The following is a 4908-nucleotide window of genomic DNA, read 5'->3' as shown; positions in this document are numbered from 1 at the left end:
CCAGGCTGGCCTGGAACTCACACAGACCTATCTGTCTGTCTCAGTCTCCTGAGTTCTGGGACTTCAAGAATGTATCACCGTATCTAGCTCAAGGACACTTTTTCCTTCCTTTCTTCCTTCCTTCTTTCCTTTCTTCTTTCTTTCTCTCTTTCTTTCTTTCTTTCTTTTTTTCATTCATTTTGTTTTGTTGAGGCAGGGTATTTTAGTATGGCCCTGGTTGTCCTGAAGCGTGCTCTATAAATCAGGCTAGCCTTGAACTCAGAGATTCCACAGCCTGGCTAACTCAAGGACTTTGCCAATGAGTCCTTCTTTTTGGAGACAAAGAGTCTCCCACAGCTTAGGTGGGCTGGGTGATATTGAACTCTTGATCTTACTGCCTCTACTTCTCAAATGCTAGAAATATTTGCCACCACAGCCAAGTTATTTTTTTTCAGTATTTCTTTTATCTAGAGACTTTTTTCTAGTATTGTAATCAATAGAATTATGTGCCTGTGCCACCAAGCTAGACCTCCATTTATCTATCTATCTATCTATCTATCTATCTATCTATCTATCTATCTATCTATCTATCTATGGGCTGAGTCTGTCTCATTGTCTCATGTAGCCCAGGCTGGCCTAGAACTCACTATGTAGCTAAGGATAACCTTTTTTTTTTTTTCAGAGCTGAGGACCGAACCCAGGGCCTTGCGCTTGCTAGGCAAGTGCTCTACCACTGAGCTAAATCCCCAACCCCCAAGGATAACCTTTAAATTTGTGATTTTCCTTCCTCCCATTCTTCAGTGCTGGGGTTCCAATCATGTGTCACCATTCCCACCTTTACGCTGCTCTAGTGATCAAACCTAGACCCCACGCCTTTCCGGCAGGCATTCTACCAACGTGATACTCACAGCCTCTCTATACCCTCGTTTTTATTTGACTCTTTTTAAAGATGAGTCTCACTCTGAGCCCAGACTGACCTGAAACTCACTATGTAGACCAGATTGGCCTTGAAGTTGCAGCAATCCTCCAGCCCTCAGCATCCCAGACTTGGGTCACCATGCCTGACTGTTTCCCCTGCAGATGCAAATAGAAATATTCACTCCCCTTCAGATCCAATCTGTGATGGTTTGTATGCTTGGCCCGGGAAGTGGCACTATTAGAAGGTGTGGTCTTGTTGGAATAGGTGGTGTAATGGTGGGCATCAGCTTAAGACCCTCACCCTAGCTGCCTGGAAGCCAGTCTTCTGCTAGCAGCCTTCAGATGAAGATGTAGAACTCTCAGCTCCTCCTGCACCATGCCTGCCTGGATGCTGCCATGCACCCACTTTGATGACAATGGACTGAACCTCTGAGCCTGTAAGCCGGCCCCAATTAAATGTTGTCCTTATAAGAGTTGCCTTGGTCATGGTGTCTGTTCACAGCAGTAAAACCCTAACTAGGACACAATCTAAACTTGCCTTCCGTTTCTCATGCTTTCCTAGTGCAGATCTTGTTTCGTTCTTACATGTCTCACAAAACACACTGGGCACAATTCTCGTGGACTGAGCTGCTGAACGTCCTTCCTTATACCAACCTCTGTGTTGTAAGCAGCTTCATGGTGTATCCGTATCTGGAGATAAGGAGGTAGGGTCAGGCCTTCTAGAACTAGGGTTAGGTTAGTGCATCTTCCCACAAAGTAGACCCAAGCTGTTTCCAGAAAATGAGGAAGAGGCTGGGTGGGCAAATCCATACCCTGTTTCCAGGATATTTGAGATATGGCGGACTCAGCTTTTCTCCACTGCGAGAGCTGCTCCTCGCTAGATATCCATTCTGCTCAGGACTTGCCTACACCTTGTCAGTTTTAAATAATTTTTTCCCATGTGCGCATGAGTCTCTCTCCAGCTCAGTAATACTTTTGAGTCCGTTCGCTTCTATCAAACAAACAGTTTGGGCCCAATTTATCAACTTTTCCAGGCAGATCTGTTTCTATAGCTACACACACATCCTGTGGCCCATCCCAGTGGTTCTGTCTCTCAGGACCTCAGCCTGTAAACGCAAAGTCTACTTATTCGTCTTCCAAGACCAGCTCAACCACACTTCCCCCACTGAAGACTTTCTGACCCCCCCACTTACAACTCACTTCAGACTGCCTTCCCTGCCTGAAGGCTTTGTCACCACCCCCCTGTTTGTCAGATGGATCAGATGTTTTCTGGCTTTTCCTCTGTGAGATGTTTTCTGGCTTTTCCTCTGTGAGACCCTAATGCTTTTGAAGGCAAGGACTATACTCTATTCATTCTTCTCTCCATGTAAGTCTCTCACAATGATCCTGGGTCATTTAATTAATACTGTGATACTTTCTTAAGGCATTCATATTTCTGAAGTTTGGCGTGTGTGTGCGTGCGTGTGTGTGTGTGTGTGTGTGTGTGCGTGTGTGTGTCTTAGTCAGGGTCTTACTGCTGTGAACAGACACCATGACTAAAGCAACTTTTTTTTTTTTTTTTTTATTGAGCTGGGGACGAACCCAGGGCCTTGCTAGGCAAGCGCTCTACCACTGAGCTAAATCCCCAACCCCGATTAAAGCAACTCTTAGAAAGAACATTCATTGAGGCTGGTGTACAGGTTCAGAAGTTCAGTCCAGGCTTCCTCTTTCCAGCCAGCGCTGAGCGATGGGACAACTGGCACAAGCGCCGCAAGACCGGGGGGTGGGGGTGGGGGGGGGTAAAAGAAAACCCTACCACAAGAAGCGGAAGTATGAGCTGGGACGCCCGGCCGCCAACACTAAGATTGGCCCTCGCCGCATACACACAGTCCGAGTTTGAGGAGGCAATAAGAAGTACCGGGCCCTGAGATTGGATGTGGGGAACTTTTCCTGGATCTCTGAGTCTTGTACTCGCAAAACAAGGCTCACTGGTGTTGTCTGCAATGCATCCAATAACGAGCTCGTCCGCACCAAGACCCTGGGGTAGAACTGCACTGTGCTTATTGACAGCGCACGGTACGGACAGTGGTACGAGTCCCACTACACCGTACCGACAGTGGTACGAGTCCCACTATGCACTGCCCCTGGGTCGCAAGAAGAGGGCCAAGCTGACTCCTGAGGAGGAAGAGATTTTAAACCAAAAACGATCAAAGAAAATTCACAAGAAATATGATGAAAGGAAAAAGAATGCCAAAGTCAGCGGTCTTCTGGAGGAGCAGTTCCAGCAAGGCAAGCTTCTCGCCTAACTGCCTCCAGACCAGGCCAGTGTGGCAGAGCAGATGGCTATGTGCTCGAAGGTAAGGAGCTGGAGTTCTGTCTGCGGAAGATCAAAGCCTGGAAAGGCAAATAAACTGTCATAGCTCATGTAAAAAAAAAAAAAAAAAGAAGTTCAGTCCATTGTCATCATGGCAGGAAGCATGAAGTGTCCAGGCAGGCATGGCACTAGAGGAGCTAAGAGTTCTACATTTGAAGGCAAACAGGAGAAGACTGGAAGCTAGGAAGAGGGTCTCAAAGCCCGCCCTCCCGGTGACACACTTCCTCCAACAAGACCACACCTCCTAATAGTGCCACTCACTTCCCTGGGTCAAACATATTCAAACCACCACAGTGTGTGCTGGGAATTTAATTTGATGCAGGCTCTCCCATGTGCTGTGGTATCTATGCAAATGCTCTACCACCGAGCTATATTTCATCCACTTTATTCTTTTTTGAAATAGGGGTGGGGCTGAAGAGATGGCTCAGTGGTTAAGAACACTGACCGCCCTTCCAGAGGTCCTGAGTTCAAATCCCAGCAACCACATGGTGGCTCACAACCATCTGTAATGGGATCTGATGCCCTCTTCTGGTGTGTCCGAAGACAGCGACAGTGTACTTATATATAATAAATAAATAAATCTTAAAAAAAAAAGAAATGGTGTTGATGATACCTCTGTCCCTGTTTGTTTTTGTTTTGTGTGTGTGTGTGTGTATGTGTGTGTGTGTGCATTTGTGTGTGTGTGCGCGCAGACTAAGACACATAAATAATATAAATTTATTTATTTATTTCTGGTACAGCATTTCACTCTGTAGCTCTGCTTGGCCTGGAACTCACTATGTAGGCCATCACACTGGCTTCAAACTCACAGAGTTCCTCCTGCCTCTTTCTCCCAAGTAGTGGGAGTAAAGGCCGGTGCCATCATGCCTGACCTAATTTTTAGGCATGTATATACCAGGCCTGCCTTGCCTTGGACAAACGCTCCTGTTGACAGAGCTGGAGTTCAAACATTCTCTAGGTAAAGGTTGGTGAGGACTGTTCCCAACGTCATTCTCAGTAGGAAACAGTGCCTGGCACACGGCAGGGGAAGCAGCGAGTGTTGCTAAATGCTTTTCTCAGTAGAGTTGAATCCGTTTCCGATTTGGCTGCCCTTTGCCCTGGATTGCTTAGGCCTTCTCCGGTTCATCCAGGAGGCTTCAGCAGACCATGCGACACAAAGCATTTTTGGAGGGTCTCACTTAACTTCTCACTGAGCTAGACCTCATCTTCTGAGCGTTCCTCTCAAGTGGGGAGCTGGAGGTGGAGGGTGGGTTAGGGACCCATAGGCCGGAACTCCTGGGTCTGACAATCTGTGCTGACCCAGACAACCGCTGGAACTGGTGCCAAGAGAGCTGCCTCCAGGTTGGGAAAGTGTTAGCTTTACCCGTCCCTCCCCCACGGTCCCAGGAGTCCAAAGTCCAAGGCTGCACTTCTGTTCTGAACAAATTCCTCACCCTTTGCTTTCCAAGGCTTTTTTGGTGCTAAAACCACTTTTTTGATGTGAACCTCGTCACTCCATCCCACTGTCTGCAAGATGTCTGGGGAAAGAGCCGTGGAGGTGCAGACTCAATGAACCTATCCATGTTCCTGCTCCCCTAGACACAGTTCCCACTGAAAGGGAGCTGGGAAGGTGGCCCAGAGAAAAATCGCTTGCACCCGGGTCAAAGTTATTTTAGCGC

General features: G+C 47.5%; 1 pseudogene; it reads left to right on the top strand.

The window, feature by feature from the left end:
* The first annotated feature begins 1732 nt into the window (after nucleotides 1-1732).
* Nucleotides 1733-3320, top strand: LOC116891093 (annotated as a pseudogene).
* Nucleotides 3321-4908: the final 1588 nt, after the last annotated feature.

Source organism: Rattus rattus, chromosome 1 (genome assembly GCF_011064425.1).
Source record: "Rattus rattus isolate New Zealand chromosome 1, Rrattus_CSIRO_v1, whole genome shotgun sequence".
In the NCBI taxonomy this organism is placed as follows: domain Eukaryota; kingdom Metazoa; phylum Chordata; class Mammalia; order Rodentia; family Muridae; genus Rattus; species Rattus rattus.
The sequence above is the reverse complement of the archived record's forward strand: the minus strand, read 5'-3'. Positions and strand labels throughout refer to the sequence as shown.